This window comes from Macrotis lagotis, chromosome X (assembly GCF_037893015.1).
Source record: "Macrotis lagotis isolate mMagLag1 chromosome X, bilby.v1.9.chrom.fasta, whole genome shotgun sequence".
In the NCBI taxonomy this organism is placed as follows: Eukaryota; Metazoa; Chordata; class Mammalia; order Peramelemorphia; family Peramelidae; genus Macrotis; species Macrotis lagotis.
The window spans coordinates 39,814,908-39,834,601 of NC_133666.1; the positions used below are offsets into that span (position 1 = coordinate 39,814,908).

The 19,694-nt window shown below is 44.3% G+C and overlaps 1 long non-coding RNA gene across 27 annotated transcripts in view; it reads left to right on the forward strand.

Annotated features, from left to right (window-relative positions):
• The window catches only part of LOC141503543 (uncharacterized), a 266,282-nt gene that overhangs the window by 1,287 nt on the left and 245,301 nt on the right, over positions 1-19,694 (forward strand). For 19 of the 27 annotated variants that reach the window (XR_012472886.1, XR_012472883.1, XR_012472882.1 and 16 more), the window contains exons 3-12: positions 20-1,529; positions 1,670-1,776; positions 3,200-3,588; positions 5,651-5,792; positions 8,966-10,715; positions 11,715-11,766; positions 12,002-12,069; positions 13,276-13,360; positions 13,657-13,729; positions 15,573-15,708. This is a non-coding gene — a long non-coding RNA (uncharacterized LOC141503543). Of the gene's footprint in view, positions 1-19; positions 1,530-1,669; positions 1,777-3,199; positions 3,589-5,650; positions 5,793-8,965; positions 10,716-11,714; positions 11,767-11,862; positions 12,070-13,275; positions 13,361-13,656; positions 13,730-15,572; positions 15,709-19,694 lie in introns of all 27 variants that reach the window. The other 8 variants (XR_012472895.1, XR_012472888.1, XR_012472893.1 and 5 more) reach the window with 8 other exon arrangements.

Here is a 19,694-nt window from a genome sequence, read left to right on the forward strand (position 1 = left end):
GGTTTGACCTCTCTCTTAGGCAATCGGACCACATTCACCTCACAGAAAGCCTGACCACAGTGATGCCCTCTAACATTCTGTGATTCTGCATATGCCAGCCACTTGTAGACTCATAAAACTTGCCCCAGATCACGCAAGTAATAATAGATGGTAGAATTGTAACTGGAATCCAGGCCCTTTTGTCACTAAAGCCAACATTTTGTTCCTAGGTCGATGACATCACCTCTCTTGGACACTTGTTCTCAAGGCTGTGCAGAGTTTCGGGAATGGGGGAGAAGTGGAGACATTTTCTTCTTTTTCTCTGGGATTTCAGGTAATGGTTGAAGCAGCCATGCAGAAAACCTTGCTTCCTAAGCATTCTCTTTAAACTTCACAAACTCTTCCTGCAGAATAAAGTCTCTCTGTGTTTGCAGTCCTATTCTTTGTGGGCCCTAGGGGAGGTTTGACACGTTTCAACTATTCACATTACTTTTCTGGACATTCAATTCCCCTTCCCCCCACCTACATGAGATTAAAATGTACACTTGAAATTTAAAAAAAAAGGCACTTGAAGGAGTGTGGGTGGGCCCAGGTGTGGGAGAGGCGGTGGGAGTTACTAGAGCCTTCATTTTTTTCAAAAGCCAGATACCCCAGCCTGTTTCTTGTCAATGCAGGTGGGGTCAAGGCGATTCTAATGGTCTCATTCATTTCCCCAGGTTCCTGAAGAAATGGGCCTGAGCTTTGGAACAAAAGGGAGTTAGCTTCATAATTCCCAGCAGGATAGTGGGTTTGAGCTGGCTGGGTTGATTTCAACCAGAAATCACATGACCCTTTTCATCTGGGCCATTATCTTACCTGTATTTTTTTTTTTTTTTAGGTTTTTGCAAGGCAAACGGGATTAAGGATTAAGTGGCTTGCCCAAGGCCACACAGCTAGGTAATTATTAAGTGTCTGGGATTGGATTTGAACCCAGGTACTCCTGACTCCAGGGCTGTTGCTTTATCCACTACGCCACCTAGCCTCCCCTTACCTGTGTATTTTAAGGCCTCCATTAGTTTAAAGAACTGTGCCCCTGAAAAACAGTTTTAATCAGGAAAAGTTGAGTTTTCTTTCTTTCTTTCCTTTCTTTTTTTTAAAAGAGGGACAGATCTAGAAAGAATTGCAAACTGTTCAGTAACATAAGACATAGCCTGAAATGATAAGGGTAAAGATTATTTAATTACTAATAAATGTTTTCTTTTTCCCTCCTTATATTCAGGTGACATCTTCCTCTCTGAGACTGTATCGTTTTTACCCTTAAAATACCCCCTTACCCTTAATTGCCTTTAATTATTCATCTTTAATTTACCCTTCATTCTGTGGTCTAGGAGATTTAAGTTTAATGCCTTCTCTTCCCATCCTCTCCTAGATGCACAGACTTTCAGAGCAAGGATGAGGAGCCTTCCTCAAAGGTCAGCTGATCGCCTGCTTCCAGAAAGTCCCTCTACAACAGATCCTCAATGGTCAGCCAGCCTTTACTTGGGAAGCTCCACTTCTGAGTAGCTTTCATGGTTAGGAAGGTTTTCCTTGTCTAAATCTGCTTGGGGGAACCTTTCACCTATAGTAACTTGCTCCTCATTCTGTCTTAGAGGCCAGAATGAGCAATGTGAATTCTCCTTCCTTGAACCAGTTCTCAATTCTTCTCTTTCAGGTAAACCAAACTAGATCATTCCTTCTTGGATCGAAGTATAACAAGGAGCAGTCTATGACCTGGTCCAGGCCTTCCTTTGTCCAATGAACATTGTCCCCTGAGGGAAGGTAAATTAGAGATCTAGGAGAGGCAAATGATTGCTCCAGGTGGTAGCAGCTTAGGATGACAGGCAAGATCTCCCTGGGTTGCTGCTGAGAAATCCTTTTAGACTTAAATGCAGCAAACTAGGGAGACTTGGTGGTATATAGTAAGCCATAGAACCAGAGGGACATGTAGAAGAAAGGATACTGAGGTATGCAGCCACCATATATGAAGCTGGACTTGGCACCTGGGGCAGAGTTGTGAAGTCCAACTTCTTGGGTAAGTTTAACTGAGTACAGGCTGGACCTGAAACCAGGCTTGGAAAATTCCAGAAGCTGACTCCTGCTGTCAGTGGAAAGAGTTGGGGGGCAGGGTCCCTCGACTCAATCCCCCAGCTTTCTGACTTGAAGTGTGGAAGTCCCTTGAGAGAAGGGACTGGACTGTCTTTGCCTTCATTTGTATCTCCATGTCTTCACCCAATCCCTGACTGACAGCACTAATAATGTCTGACTGATTGGAGGTTATTTTACCTCCATGGGCCTTATTCACCTACTTTGTAAAAAGTGGAAGCTGGGATAAGTCATTGGTTTGAGCATTTGGAGGCAGAAGTGCTATTAAAATGTTGGGGGGGGGGGGAGTTGAGTCATAAGAGCCAAGGTTCCAACCCCAGTCAGTTACCACCTGTTGGTCAAGCAATGCCAACCTTATTTCCTAATCCATACAAATGAATGGTTAGGATTAGATGATTTTAGTTAGGGTCCCTTCTACCTACCAATCTAGTTTCAAGTTTTAATACTTTAATATGAAATAAGAAGAGTTTAAAATTTTTGCTGTTCTCAGAAATGATCAGCTCCTGACCCCACAGCTCCTGACGTCCACCCCCCCAATAAATAAAATCACCGACACTTCCATAGCCATGACACCATCAGTTCCTTTTATTGACTATTTTGCATGAGGAGGCATATGATGTATAGCTACACTAGGATGATGGAATTACAAAGGCTCTTCACTTCCTGGGTGAAGTCATACCTTAAGTTTGGGGAGCATTTTTTTCTTGCATACTATCTTAGAACCAGGTATGTAGGGACTCCCTTGTGACTCCCAAATAACAACTATTCTCCCCTGTGTTGGTATATGAGACAGGGAAGTAGGAGATCTGGGAGCATCCACTTGGGGTAGACAGTTCAGGCCTTGGGAATGTGTTGATGTTGAACAGTGTGGATGCCAAGGTAAATATTAGTGGAGGCTTCTTTAGTAACTATGGTGGGACTGGAGTCCTGGTGCTCAATGTGGTTCTCTAGTTGCCCTTGAAGAGCTCTTAAGGTCTCCTTTCCCTCCGATATGACTGTCCAGAACCTGTCAAGACAGGCCACCAGCAGGCAGGGATCAGTTGATAGATTATTGTTCTCATGATAACCCCACTGAATTACAGGTTCTTCTCTCACACAGAATCTCTGATATGGTCTGCTATATGGAAACCAACTACAGTCTTCTATGCCATAGGACTTAGAAAGTCTACCGTGATGGTGAGGAACTGGGAGGGATTTGGACACTGATCTCTAAGGGCCCTTCCAAGTACAGTGAGCTGCAATTCACTCTAATAAAGCATGTTTTCTTTCAGAAACCCTGGATTGTCATCACTCCCATCAGCCTTTTCTCTCAGACACAGCTGGTCAGTATGGTGTTAATTGCCCCTCAATGGTATAGATTAAAGGCTTGACTGTTCATTTCTTTTAAACAGTCCCTCGGATAGGCGACATCTTGAAACCTCAGCACAACATAACTGGAGCTCCTGGCACAGCACCTGGCCTGGAACTGAAACCAATCGATAGCTAAATGTGAGGGCAGCCAGATGACTAAGTCAATCTTCTATTCTCCAAGGGAGGGGTGGGTGAGGAGGGCAACCTTTAATACAGAGGATCCTGCTGAACAAGGAAGAGCTATATTACTGGTAAAAAAAAAAAAAAAAAAAAAAAAAAAAAAAAAAAAAAAAAAGGACTCTGGTTGAAATGCCAGTGCAGTGCTAAACTTGTTTGGGAGGGAGTTATTATCATTGTCCTTGAGGGTTTTTGTTTTCTTTTGTTTTTTATTTTCCCAAGGCTATGGGGTTCAGTGACTTGCCTAAGGTCACACAGCAAAATAAGTATTAAATATCTGAGGTTGGATTAGAGCTCAGGGTCTTCTAATTCCAGGGCCAGAACTCTATCCACTGCTCCACCTAGTTGCCTCTGCCCTTGAGTTTTTTTATTTGTTTTGGGGTGTGTGTGTGTATGTGTGGGTATACATGTGTGTATGTGTATAGATGTATATCTTCACATATGCTTATAAGTGTATGTATGCGTGCTTATGTGTATATATGCGCTTATGTGCATATGTGTACGTGTGCATGTATCTGTGTATATATGTGCATGCACGTGTGTATTGTGTATATATGTGTATGTATGTGTACATGTGTATATGTATATATGTGTATTGTGTATATGTATGTATGTGTATGTCTGTATACGTGCGTGTTGTGTATATGTATGTATGTGTTTATGTGTGTATTGTGTATATATGTGTATGGATGTATTGTGTATGTGTGCATATACATGTGTATGTGTATATGTGTATTGTGTGTATATATGTGAATGTGTGTATGTGTACTTATATGTGTATGTGTAGTTGTCTATGTGTATGCATGTCAGCATGTACATGTGTTATGTGTATGTATTTGTGTATATATGCGTATTGTGTATGTGTGTATATGTGTATGTATTAATATGTATATGTGTGTGCATATGTGTATGTGGTTTTGTGTATATTTGTATTGTGTCTATGTGTGTATGTGTGTGTATGTATGTGTGCATTGTGTATGTGTATATGTGTGTAGGTGTGTATGTATTTGTGTATATAGTGTATTGTGTATATGTGTGCATGTACATGTGTATGTTTTATGTGCATATGTGCATATATATGTGTTATGTATATATTGTGTATATGTGTGTGTATGTGTATGCATGTGTGTATGTGTATATATGTGTATGTATATGTATGTGTCTATGTGTCTGTATTTGCATATATATATAGTCTGTGTGTATATGCATGTGTATGTGTATATGCATGCATGTGTGTATTATTTGTGTGTATATATATATATATTGTGTATGTGTATATATGTATATGTGTATGTGTTTATGTGTACATTGTGTATATATGCGCATACGCATGTGTGTGCATGTGCATATTGTGTGCGTGCATGTGTTTGCATATATATGTATGTATATGCATGTACATGTATATATGTGTGTATGTGTATATATGTGTGCATGTGCATGTGTGTGTATATATGTGTGTATTTATGTATATATGTGTATTGTGTATGTGTTTATATATGTGTATGTGCATGTGTATATGTATGTGTGTATGTGTGCATATGTGCATGTGTATATGTATGTGTGTTGTTTGTGTGTGTGTACATGTGCGTGTGCGTATGTATGCATGTGCGTTGTGCACATGCACGTGTACATGCCTGTATGCATATGCATGTATGTGTGTATGTGTATATGCATGTGTGTGCATTTATGTGTGTGTTTATGTATGTGTGCATGTGTGTTATGTATATGTGTATATGTGTATGTGTGTATGTATATGTGTATGTGTATATATATGTGTATACATTTCTGTATATGTATGTGTATATGTGTATATGTGTGTATATTTGTATATGTGTGTATGTATATGCGTGTGTGTGTGTGTGTGTGTGTGTGTACTTAAACAGTTGGATTTTCTGATGCCTGTTCCCTGAGCCTTTCCAAGTCTTGGCATCTTTGGGCAATAAGCAGTGTTAATGGGGCCCTGCAAAGTTCTTGCCTTTTGTGTACAATGATATCAAGAATAAGAATGGTGTATTTTCCACAGGTAAAAACTGGAGACACGACACTTCACTATTTTCAGTGGAAATCAGATTTATGCTTGGAATGTGGAGGAAACTTCTAAAGGCCATTCCATCTAGCCTTTGACCTAATCCAGAAATCCTGGCTCTAGGATTACTGACAACGAGGTGTGTATCCCATATGCTTACATTTGCTATACCTGGGGCAGCTTGTCCATTCCGTTGTGGGGCAGCACTCCTGCTCTGAAAGTTTAAGCTCTTCTTTCCCTTTAAGGACTACTATATTTGGTTTCTCCTCTCCCAAGCAATACAGAACAATCCTGCCCCCCCCTTCCCCATGATAAGTCTTCAAATATTTAAACACATTTTTGCATCTCCCCTTCATCTCCCAAGACTTCATATCCCAAATAACAAAGAGGATTGTTTAATAAGCTACAGAGTTTGAGATCTTTATATAGCCTGGTTGATCTGGATTCCATTTCTGTTTGGGCTTTAATACATGAATGATTACTGACAGCTTTCTTTAGATAGCATACACCAGTCCCTTCAACACAAACAAAATTCTATGAATGAAGGTGCCGCTATCACTTCATTACCAACAATTTTTTCTCAGAGTAGAATGAATTTGCCTTTATCTGTAAACCATATTTGACTGTAAAAGCTATAACCTTAGACTCATGGGCACCATATTCCAATGGAAGCTGGGAGAGAGGGAGGAGCTAGAGTGACTATTGCAGCATTCCTAACCCTTAATTATGTGCAAAGACTGTGGTGACCCCAGAAGAAATGTTACTTTTTGTCATATGCCACCAGCCTAATAAATGTGCATGTGGAAAACTAGGTTGCCTAGTGATTAGAGCACTAGCTTTGGAGTCAGGAGAACAGGAGTTCAAATCCAGCCTCAGACACTTGATACTGACTGTCTGATCTTGGGCAAGTCACTTCACTCTGATTGCTTCACACCCAGGGTCATCTCCAGTCGTCCTGCTTCAAATCCAGCCCATGGACCCAAATGACCATGAAGGAGAAAGTGAGGCTGGTGACTTAGCAGCACAACATCCCCTCACTCAAATCCAATTCACATGCTTGTCATGGCATCATCACCTGCCTGATGTCATGGTCATTTTTGAGTATGAAGGACAATAATATACAATTATCAAATGAGGAGACTTTAGTCTTCCATTGTCCTTAGGATCAGTATAAGAGCATTACAGATTTTTATTAGCAATAACTTAGATCTTTTTTGGAAAATTCCATTTCATTATTATTAGCACAATTGTTTTCATCACTAATGTCATCAGAGCAGCAAAGCAATACCATCGGTAGCACAATAGGAAAAGGCAAAGTGACTGAACCATTGGAGTCTAGGAAGCAGCAGGTGTCCCTTTATTCCAGGAAAGTGTCCTTTTGCTTCTGCCCACCATTACCTGAGCTTCATGGGCCCTTCTATTTGAGTGTGAACATTATGGTTATTTAAAACTGTCCTATTTTAGGTGAGAAGACAGCAAAGAGAGGAGAAATGGGATTTAGAAAGAAATATACTTTGTCACACCACAGGTGTTCAATGGACTATTTGTGCCCTACCCGTGATAGGTCATTTTGAGCTTGTGTTGGTCTGATTCACCATAGTAGAATGCACTATAACTTGTCCCTTTCATACACACACACACACACACACACACACACACACATATACACACATACACACAAACACACAAAACATTCTGCTTGTCTTGGATAACAAAGGACAAGAACCAATCTACCAATCACTTTGTCACAGTGAGATGCTACAGTGGGAGGGGGAAGGAATTCTCAGGTATGCTTCCCTCCCTCATGTGACAGTATATTCTCCTAGGGTGCTTTATACTCCAAGAGGGGTATCAGGAAGACATCTGCCATGGGAAATTCCTGGTGGCCACTAGTAAAGGATAACCTAGTAGCTTATTTAGTGAAGTCCTGTTATAGAAAATACATAGTCCTGTGTATCTATCTATCTATCTATCTATCTATATATATATATATATCTATATATATATATATATATATATTTTCCTGTATATTTGGGGTATATGGAGTATGCAGGGAGGCCTAGCACTTCTGGTGTGAGGACTTGCCAAGCCCTTTTCAGGGTTGCTTTTCCATTTTTGGTGTCCTCTTGATTTGTTCAGCTCTCACCTGTAGCACCAAAAAACTAGAGTGGTCACCCCCGGTAAAACTTTCTCAATAGATGAGGTAAACTAGGTGGAGGTTAGGCAACAGGCCTCAAGCTTGTGAAGCCATAGGTAGATAAGGACAATTTGTTCCAGTGGTCACGAAGGTGGTTGAAGCAGGTGCTATAGAGCACTTAGAGTTTGGTCAGACATCAGACACCAAGTCTAGTCAAGCATCTCTATTTTACAGATGAGGAAAATGAGGCTCATGCTATGCAAGGCCATCATCAGTCATCTTGACTTTCATCTTTCCACTGGACTTAAATGACTCTGGAGGAGAGAGTGAGGTTGATGACTTTGGATAGCAATAACTCACTTAAATCCAGTTCACTCCCAAGTTAAGATACCATTCTCTGGATGTCATTGGTTTTCTTCAGGAACTGCCATTTTGCAGTGAGACAATCCTCCTCCTGTTCCTCATGTACCCAGAGCATATTAACTAATATGATGAATTTTATTTGACTAGGTGAAGAGGTACAATGGCTAGTGTTGAGTTTGGAGTTCAAATTCTGCCTCAGAACCTTACTGGTTATATACTGCCTGACAAATCACTTAATCTCTCTGTGACTCAATTTTCTCATCTGTAAATTGGGAATCATAAAAGTGCCAACCTCCCCTGAGCTGTTGTGAGGATAAAATAAGATAATATTCATAAAATGCTTTTTGAACTTTAAAGTGCTATATAAATTACATCATCATCATCATGATCATCATCATCACTTTTCAAATTGAAATGAGGGCTTTGAATTAATCCTAACAAAAGGAAGCATCATTTTGGGTTATAATTGTGAAAAATTTCATAAAAGAGATTTGGAAGTACTCTACATCTATATTCTGTTTCTTCTAAAATAATTGAATATAGATTATTTAATGCATCATATGCCCAACGGTTTAGTTCTGAGTTTTGGCTATGGCATCGTTCATCACTATTGTCGTGATAGTTGACATTTCTATATTGCTTTCAAGCTTACAGAACAATTTTATCCAAAAATCACAATGGCAGTTATTGTTTCCCCCATTTTACAGATGGAAACACCGAGGCTCCCAAGGGTTTAGAAATCTTGTGCAATGTCCAAAAACAAGTACGTGAGAAACATGCATTTAACTTGAATTCCTTGCTCTTCTCTACAGTAAGTGGCTGCCTCTCATCTATCACAAGTACCCTCTTTGGGTTGTATGACTGGAAATATGCTTTGAAATAAGATTTCCTGATCTCTAGGTCACTGCTCCATCCTGGAAAAAAGGTTTGTCATACTTTATTCATTTGTTACTTTGCTGTCTCATATGTATGCTTACTGACACAAGATATATGTGTGCAATCAGTCCCCGTTCATTTAAATGCATTCCTTTTTTTTTCATTTGCTGCCTGGACTAATTTTTTATATATGTTTTATTAAGTTGGAGACATTTTTTCCAGTTAATGATATCTATCTTGAAAGTGATGAACGGTGTACTGGGGCAATGTTCGTTTGCATCATTAACCATTAGAAACAGTTAGAGAGGAATTATAGAGCAATCCCTCATCACGCTTAGCAGAAAGTGTTTTTTCTAGAAAATGAACAATCTAATGATAATCACATTTTATAGATGCAAACAATTTCACATTTCTTATGAAAACAATCTGTGTTCAAAAATCATTATTGTGCTAGTTTAATAAGCCATTGCACCAAATTGTCTGGAAATTTGCTGGGGTGGGATGATGAATTTCAATGGAGAGCTGGGCAAAAGTCATGCCTCTAGTCTAGGAGGGAAGGTTCTCTTCCTGAAGCCTTTTTCTTTCACAAAATGTCTTTAGTATCAGTGTTCTCTCTCTGATTGTATGTTTTTCATGTAACATGACCTCATGGAAATGGAGGTACATTTTGTCTGCCCAGAAGGATAACATGATGTGATGGAGAGACTGCTAGCCTTGGCTCCAGAAGACATCTTCTCTGAATCTTGCTTCTGAAAATCACTTGCTGTGTAACCTTGGTTTGGTCACTTAATTCTCTGGGCCTCAGTTTCCACATTTATACAATATAGAGGCTTGTTTAGATGACTCACTGATTAAGAGTTCTCCCCATGCCAATAAAATCATGATTCCTTGATTAATCACCACTAATTACTAGCACAACTTTGAAAGTTTTCAAAGTACCTTTCCTTCATCATCACATGTGATTCTTCCAACAAGCCTATAATAAGAGAGGTAATGCAGGTATTAGGGAGAGGGACTGGATCTGGGATTTCATTAGGAGAAGGAACTCTCAGATGAGAGAGCTTCTTCCTCCATCTCCTATACACAGCCTTAAGAGGTTGAATGACTTGTCCAAGGTCACACAGTCAGAGAGCAGACTTGAACCCAGGTCTTCCTGCCTCTGAGGCTAATTCTCCCTTGTGCCATGCCATTTCTTCTATTTTACAGGCTCCATGAGGTGAATTGCCTGTATCACAGAGCTAGTAAATATCAGTGTGTGGCTTTGTGTTTACACATTCACATATATGCTTAATGCATACATTTGTTTATATTTTAACACACATACTTATGGAAGGTAGCATTGTAGGCTGTTCTAGATCCTTTTTTGTTGTTTGTTTTTTGTGGGTTTTTTGCAAGGCAATGGGGTTAAGTGACTTGTCCAAGGTCACACAGCTAGGCAATTATTTAGTGTGGTGGTCTATCCACTGCTCCACCTGCTTGTCCCTCTAGATCCTTTCTAATTTGTCGATTCTGTGCTTCAGGGCTGACTTTTTTAGTGTTCCGGGGCTCAGTATTATATGTGAATGAATGCATTTCCCAGTTAGTCTTCAAGCACCGATGAAGACCTTATAATGTACCAGATACTGAGAAGAATAAACACAGATGCCAATAACTGGAACTATAAGATATATCCAGTGGAAATGGAAGGTAATCTCGGGGTCGATTGAGTATGGCCTTCTGCCAAAGATGGGATTTGAGCTGAGGCTCCAAAAAAGCCAAGAGGTAGAGATAAGAAAGGGATTCACTCAGGCCTGGGGTGATAGGGAATGCTGAGTATGGAGTCCATGAGGAATTGATAGAGGGCCAGTGCTCAGAAACATCAGGCCTCCTCTGACACTGGAAAATGCTACCCCCCACCCCCATGACCCAAAGTCTTCCTATTTTAAAGTCTCACTTGCCATTGTTAGTGAGCAAGGTTTTGATGTGTTTATCACAGAATCTTTTATCTGATGATAAATTAACTTTTGAATATAGACATAAGAGCATGTACCTCTCCCTTGTCAGTCCTGTTAGGCTCATGTCTCTGATATGATAGCAAAAAATAGAACAGAGCTGATTTATATTTTTGTGCTTGGAAAATCTTTTGCTCTGTCAAGGTTGTATTTCAATGCAAACTCAACCTTAAGCTACTAGAAAAGAATGATTGCTTTGAGACTGCTGACCTTCACCCTCCTGGGTGCCTTCCTCTGGTGGCTCTTTTGGCAATTCAGATCCTTCCTGATGGAAAGTCTCCCTTCAGACTTGGGGGGAGGGAAGGGTGGTGGCTCTTAGAACAGAAGAGCTGGAAAGATAAGAAAAGTTATGGGTATAAGTGGGATCCAGAAAATGAAGAGAAGGATGATCTCCAGAATGGAAGGATTGAAATGGGTAGAGGTGTGAGGGGAAGAGGATGGTAAGTTTAGGATTTGGAGGATTAGGTTTGAGGAGGGGGCAAATAAGGACAGGAGAAATTAGAAGGGGGATCCTAAACAAGTACCTAGAAAAGAAACTTGGAGGGAGAGATTAATTTTAGCAATATCTGACATCTGTAATAATAACTAGCATTTATATAGTACTTCAAGGTTTGGAAATAGCTTTACATGTTACCTCATTTGATCCTCACATTAATTCTGTAAAGAAAGTGCTATTATTATTCTTATTTTTCAGATGAGTAAACTGAGGCACAGAGGGATTAAGTGAGTTGACAAGGATTACAGAGGTAAGCAGAAAATATAACTCCAAGTTTCCTAACTTCCCAAGTCTAGTATACTACTCACTGTTTCACCTTGTAACAAGGCTTATTATTACATGTTAGGGCAGTTTGGTGGTGCACTGGATAGAGCACTGGCCTTGGAATCAGGAGGACAGGAGTTCAAATCCAGCCTCAGACACTTGATACTTACTAGCTGTGTGATCTTGGGCAAGTCACTTCACCCTGATTGCCTCCCATCCAGGGTCATCTCCAGGTATCCTGATTCCTATCTGGCCACTTGACCCAGATGCCTCTGGAGGAGAAAATGAGGTTGGTGACCTAGCACAGACGCCCTCACCCAAAATCCAGTTCATGTGCATGTCACGGCATCATCTCCATGATGTCATGGTTTTCTTCAAAAAATGAAAGACAGACATTATTATGATTACAGATTATTAGTAACATAGTATACTGGAAAGACAGATGTGGATTTGAATTCTGACCCTGCCCAATTATAAGCAGTGTGGCAAACCTTGGAAAGATCAGTTAATTTAGCCAAGCTTCAATTTCCTCATCTGTGAGGAGAGTGATCAGATGTTCACCAAAGTCCTTCCAAAACTTTATGACCTCTTACTATTTAAATGACCTTGGGTATGTCATGTAACCATTCTGTTTCATCTAAAATGAGGAGACTAGGGTCTCATTCTTTAATCTCTTTCATTTGCTTTCAGTAACTTCTTAAAATGGTATTTGTTTTGGCCAGAGGCACCTGTCTCACTCTGTCCTGGGGGAACACTGACAGTTGTTCAGAATTCCATAGTGTAGATACATTTTGAATAAATAAACTGGACAAAATCTTTCCTACTTAGGCTTTTGCATTGCCCAGGAGGTTAAATGGATGGTCAGTTAAATAATCAACTCACTAAAAACAAAGAAAAAAAGATAAGGAATTCCCAATCAATCTGAAAACATGAACACATAGAGCTAAAGGAAAACTAGAGACAAGATAATTTCGGAGGGGCTAGGTGCTGGAAAGGGAAGGGGGAGAGAATCAAGAAAGACTTTATCTAGAGAGGTGACATTTGAGACCTTTGTCAAATGTACATCGTGCATTTAAATTTTTGGAGACCCAAATGCTATTGGATCTTCTCTCCAGTACTGAAGGGTCGCTATTGGATTGTATCATTTGTATATGTTGTTTAAAAATTCAATGAAAATCTTTTAACAAAGTCTCCTGATTAGCAGTGATTCCCTTTTAAAATATTTGGGTATGCTTTTTTGTTGTAATGGGTGGGGGAATTTTAATATCAATGGCTTCTTGTGACCTTGCTATTTATCTATTAATATATTAAACATTGGAAATTGCTGACTGGAGGGAAAAAACCTTAGAAGGCAATAATCTTAGGAAAATCAATTGCATTGAATCTTTTTTTTTTTTCTGTTTAATTGGTATGAATGTTTAAGTGATGTTTTTTGAAACTTGATCATTGGTCCAGTGATGTGAGTTTTACTGACAGAAGAGTCATATGCTTTCAGGTCCTCTAGGAGCATAGATTTTCTGTTGACACTGTGGGTTCATTGTCTCCTAGCAAATATATGCGGTGTGAGGAGTTCAAAGTCAGTAAGTATTTGCATTCCTAACTAAAACAAAAATAATCATCTAGGAAGAAAGCACATTTGAGTGAAACCTAAATGGGCAGTATGGTACCTTGCAACCCAGAAATATTGGAAGAGAATGTAAACTGGCTTGGATTCCCAGGCCCATTGATTGGATGGTGAAAGAATCCTAATGATGACATTATTCAGTGAAGAGTGAACTTTTTGGCTGCTTTGTAAGAGAAGTCTGTTGATGTAAAATAATGCCTTTTTCTTTTCATTCTGAATTGCAATCTGATTTTTCCCCCCTTATTTTCTAAGAGAGCCAAAAATAAAAGGAAAACAAGAAGGAAGAGAAAGTTCTAGATAGAAGCAGTAGAAGAAAACTTCCTTGGTGAGTGTTCTGTCTTTTCAAAGTCTTTATTCAAACAGAACTGGTAAAATCTGCTTTAAATTCATCATTCTTTAGTAAGTCATGTGGAAGGCTTTCCAAGTTGGATTTTTGGTGAAATTAGCTGCAGAAAAAAGTGACAAGTGCTTGGAGATGGTGTTGATTAAGACCTCTTTTTCTCCTGATTTTAATGAGGGATTTGAGAAGATAAATGGTGTGTCTGCGTGAGGATTCCCAGAATGTCAGTTCTCACCCTCACCAACAGAGACTATAGACAGCCTTGTGGAACAAATAATGAGAGTCTTTGAATTGAGAGATGGAAGAGGTCTTGGGTTCTAGCTCCCTCCCAAAGGGTCACAGATCTAGAACCAGAAGGGGCCTTAGAACTCAAGTCCTGTTATTTTACAAGTGAGCAATCTGAGGGCAAGAGAAGTGATTTTGCCCAAGGTCACAGAGGGAGAATTGATATGAACTAAGGTCCTGTGACTACAAATCCAAGCCCCTTTTTTAGTACTCCATGTTGCGTAGCTAAATGCTTAACTGGGAAACAACCTGTGTGACCTTCAGAAATCACTTCACTTCCCTGCACCTCAGTTTCCTCCTATTTTGTTATTGTTGTTTATCCTTCATTTTGGATGAGGATCACTGACATCATGGGGTGATGTCTTGACTTGCTTGAGAATTGGATTTAAATGAAGCAGAACTGCATAATGATTCTTTTAGAGTCACCCAAGTCCAGTGGCAGGAGGAAAGTTAAGGAAGAAGTGAATGACCTTGGTATCAAGGGGGAAGGGAGAACAAAATCTGTGATCAAGACATGAGGACTGGCAATGAGTGATCCCAACCCCTGTAACTGCAAGGACCCTCCCTCCCAAACTACTTTGTAGTTAATTATTTTAATTTATTTGGGTTTATTCTCTTTATAAAATACAGATGTTCATTCTGTCTATATCCTTGTTTTGCTTCCCATTATTTGTGACCCTTAGGGCAGTTAGGGGGCAGGCATGCTGGATAGAGCACCTGCTGTAGAGTTAGAATGACCTGAGTTCGAATGTGCCCTCAGATACTTGATACTTACTTAGCTGCATTGCCCTACAAAATCCAAAAAAAAAAAAAAAAAAAGAAAAAAGACATGGGCCCCTTGAGAATGGCATTGTTTCATACTGTGTACTTGTGGCCCCACGGAGCCTGGTACATACAGTAGGCACTTAATGATAATTGGGTGATTGATTGGTGAAGCTAGGAAGTGGTAAGAGACACCCCATTCCCTTCCCATAGCTGTGGGAAAGGGCTGATTCTCACACTCAATGGCCAAGTGACCTTGGACAAATCATTTGCACTCCCTGGGCCCCAGGATCCGCCGAAAAAATGGAAGAGGTGCACTTGATGGAGCACTGAGGCCCTGGTGCAGTGCTCATCAAGGCCCCGGGGCTTGCAGAAGCTCCCAGGGAACAATGAATGGAAGGCCTGTAGGGGGCGCGCTGCTGCGTGTCTGCAAGAGACTTCCGTGCTTCCCGGTTTGGTGGTAAAGACATGCGCAGACGCGATTGCCGGGACTACAGTTCAGGAGCGGGGAGGGGAGAGGGCGGAGGAGGTCGAGAAGGAGGGCAGAAAGGCGGGAAGAAAGGCGGGCTGCTTCCTGGGATCTCCTGCAGCTCCTGAGGCAGGTTGGGGAATGGGGTTGGGAGGACGGGGCGCCCAGGGAGTGAGGGATTCTGGCATGGAAAGTTTGAGGGGCTAATGGTTCACATGAGCTAGAGAATAGAAAGAGGCCGGGATGTGGGTTCCAATCCAGCGCCATTCTGACCAGCTGCTTGGTCCCTAACAATCCCCTTCCGCTCCCCAGGCCCCGGAACCGAGCTCTAAAGTGAAGGACTTAAAGTCACAGGCCGCCACCGTGCCAAAGAGGGACAAGACCAGCTTCCCTGCCCCCAGAAAAGCAGAGCTTAGGAAGAAAGGTCATCTAGGGAAGGCGCCAGCAGGTAAGAGAGGTGGCAGCACTGAGGGCACAGACTCACACCAGGGGAAGGGGCACCACACTGCTACAGGCTCAAACATTCTTAGGGGCGGCCCACTGGCGGAGGGTCCCCACTGGCCCAGGCTCAGACTACAGGCAGGGGCACACTCACCGGCCCAGGGTATGACCAAAAGCAGGGACTCCCGAAAGTCCCAGGCTCGGACCAGAACTAGGGGCTCCCCCCTATCGCAGACTTTCACCAGAGGCAGAGATTCCCCCACTGTCACACACGTGGACCAGAATTAGGGGCCCCCCACAGGCCCAGGCTATGACCAGAGGCAGGGGGTCGCCACTGTCCCAAGTTAACACCAGATGCATGGGCTCGCCACTCACCCAGGCTATGACCAGAGTCAGGGGTTCCCTCACTGGCCCTGGCTATGACCAGAGTCAGGTTCCCTCACTGGAAAAGGCTATGACCAAAAGCAGGGAATACTCACTATCCCTGGCTATGTTCAGAAGCAGGCAATCCCCACTGACCCAGGCTATGACCAGAGGCAGGGGGACCCAACTGGCCCAGGCCATGGACAAAAGTAGGGGCTCCCCACTGTCCCAGGCTTGGATCAGAGGCAGGGGCTCCCCCACTGACCCAGGCTATAACCTAACGAAGGGGGAACCTACTGGATCAAGCTTTCTTTAGTGCCAGGGAGTCCCCACTGACCCAGGCTATTACCAGAGTCAGGGGTTCACTCACTGGCCCGGGATATGACCAGCACCTGGGGATTCCCACTAGCCTAGGCTATGACCAGAGGCAGGGGCTCCCCACTGTCCCAGGCTTGAACTAGAGTCAAGGGTTCCCTCACTGGCCCACATTAATACCAGAGGCAGGGGCTCCCCACTGTCCCAGGTTAATACTAGATGCACCACCTGCCTACTGACCCAGGCTATTACCAGAGGAAGGGGGACCCCACTGGCACAGGCCATGGCCAGAAGCATGGTCTCCTCAATGGCCCAGGTTATGACAAGAAGCATGGGCTCCCCACTGGCCCAGGCTTGGACCAGAGACAGGGGCACCGAACTGTCCCAGGTTAAGACCAGAGGCAGAGGCTCCCTACTTTCCCAGGTTAAAATCAAATGCAGGGGTTCCCCACATTACTAGGTTAATACCAGAGGCAGGGGCTCTCCACTGTCCCAGGTTAATACAAGAGACAGGGCTCCCCACTGGCCCAGGCTTGGATCACAGGGGGGTACCCCTACTGGCCCAGGCTAGGAACAGAAACAGGGGTACCGTAACTGGCCCAGACATGGACCAGACACAGGGGCTACCCCTCTAGCCTAGGCTATCACTAGAGGCAGGCAGTCCCCACTGATGAAGGCTTGGACCAGTGGCATGGGCTCCCCATTGGCCCAGGCTATGACCACCGGCAAGGGGACCCCACTGGCCCATGCTTTGATCAGATACAGGGGCTCCCCACTGACTCAAGTTCATACCACATTCAGGGGCTCCCTCCTGTCCCAAGTCCATACAATATGCAAGGTCTACCCCCTGTTCCAAGTTAATATCAGATGCAGGGGCTACCACAGTCCCAGGTTAATGCCAGATTTAGGGGCTCCACCGTGTCCCAGAAGAATAACAGAGTCAGGGGCTCCACCCATACTAGGTTAATACCAGATGTAGTGGCTCCCCCCTGTCCCAGATGAATAAAAGAGTCAGGGTCTCCCCCCTGTCCCAAGGTAATACCAGAGGCATGGGCTCCCCACTGGCCCAGGGTAGGACCAGCTGCAAGAGGACCACACTGCTCCAGGCTATGACGGGATGCACGGGCTCCCCACTGACTCAGGTTAATACCAGATTCACGAGATCCCCACTGGCCCACGCCATGGTCAGAAGCAGGGTCTCCCCACTGTCAAAGGTTAATAGCAGAGACAGGTGCTCCCCAGTGGCCCAGGCCATGGTCAGAAGCAAGGGCTCCCCAGTGGGTCACGCTAGAACCAGAGACAGAGGTTCCCTAACTGGCTCACACTACGACCAGAAGCAGGGGCTCCCCAAAGTCACAGGTGAGTAGTAGAGACAGGTGCTCCCCAGTGGCCCAGGCCATGGTCAGAACGAGGGGCACCCCAGTGGGCCAGGCTTGGTCCAGAGACAGGGCTTCCCTGACTGGCCCAGGCTATGGCCAGAATCACGGGCTCCCCTTTGGCCCAGGCTTGGACCAGAGACGGGCTACCCCACTGACCTAGGCTATCACTAGAGGTAGGCAGTCCCCACTGATGAAGGCTTGGACCAGTAGCATGGGCTCTCCATTGGCCCAGGCTATGACCAGATGCAGGGCATCCCCACCTACTCAGGTTAATACCAAATAAAGGAGGTCCCCTGTAACTCAGGTTAATACCAGATGCAGAGGCTTCCCACTGACTCGGGTTAATACCAGATTCAGGAGGTCCCCACTGGCCCAGGACATGGTCAGAAGCAGGGGCGCCCCACTGTCAAAGGTTAATAGCAGAGACACGTGCTCCCCAGTGGTGCAGGCCATGTGCAGAAGCAGGGGTTCCACAGTGGCGCAGGCTAGTACCAGAGACAGGGGTTCCGTAATTGGCTCAGGCTATGGCCAAAAGCAGGGGCTCCCCAAATTCACAGGTCAATACTAGAGACAGGTGCTCCCCACTGGCCCAGGCCATGGTCAGAAAGAGGGGCACCCCAGAGGCGCAGGCGTGGTCCAGAGACAGGGTTTCCCTGAATGGCCCAGGCTATGGCCAGAATCAGGGGCTCCCCTCTGGCCCAGGCTTGGACCAGAGGCAGGGGCTCCCCCACTGACCTAGGTTATCACTAGAGGCAGGCAGTCCCCACTGACGAAGGCTTGGACCAGTGCCATGGGCTCCCCATTGGCTCAGGCTATGACCAGCGGCAAGGGGACTCCACTGGCCCAGGCTATGACCAGATGCAGGGGCTCCCCACTTACTCAGGTTAATACCAGATAAAGGAGATCCCCAGAAATCCAGGTTAGTACTAGATGCAGGGGCTTGCCACTGTCATAGGTTAATACCAGAGACACGTGCTCCTCACTGGCCCAGGCCATGTTAAGAAGCAGGGGCTCCCCACTGTCACAGGTTAAGAGCAGAGACAAGTGCTCCCCAGTGGCCCAGGCCATGGTCAGAAGCAGGGGCTCCCCAGTGGCCCAGGCTAGAACCAGAGACAGGGGTTCCCAAACTGTCTCAGGCTATGGCCAGAAGCAGGGGCTCCCCAAAGTCACAGGTGAGTAGTAGAGACAGGTGCTCCCCAGTGGCCCAGGCCATGGTCAGAACGAGGGGCACCCCAGTGGCCCTGGCTTGGTCCAGAGACAGGGCTTCCCTGACTGGCCCAGGCTATGGCCAGAATCACGGGCTCCCCTTTGGCCCAGGCTTGGACCAGAGACGGGCTCACCCACTGACCTAGGCTATCACTAGAGGTAGGCAGTCCCCACTGACGAAGGCTTGGACCAGTAGCATGGGCTCTCCATTGGCCCAGGCTATGACCAGATGCAGGGCATCCCCACCTACTCAGGTAAATACCAAATAAAGGAGATCCCCACTAACCCAGGTTAATACCAGATGCAGGGCCTTCCCACTGTCATAGGTTAATACCAGAGACAGGTACTCCCCACTGGCTCAAGCCATGGTCAGAAGCAGGGGCTCCCCACTGTCACAGGTTAATAGCAGAGACAGGAGCTCCCCACTGGCCCAGTCCATGGTCAGTAGCAGGGGCTCCCCACTGTCACAGGTTACTAGCAGAGACAGATGCTCCCCATTGGCCCAGGCCATAGTCGGAAGCAGGGACTCCCCAGCGGCCCAGGCTAGTACCAAAGACGGGTTCCCTAATTGGCTCCGGCTATGTCCAGAGGCAGGGGCTCTCCAAAGTCACACGTCAATAGTAGAGACAGGTTCTCCCCACTGGCCCAGGCCATCGTCAGAAAGAGGGGCACCCCAGCGGCCCAGGCTATTACCAGCGGCAAGGGGAACCCACTGGCCCAGGCTATGGTC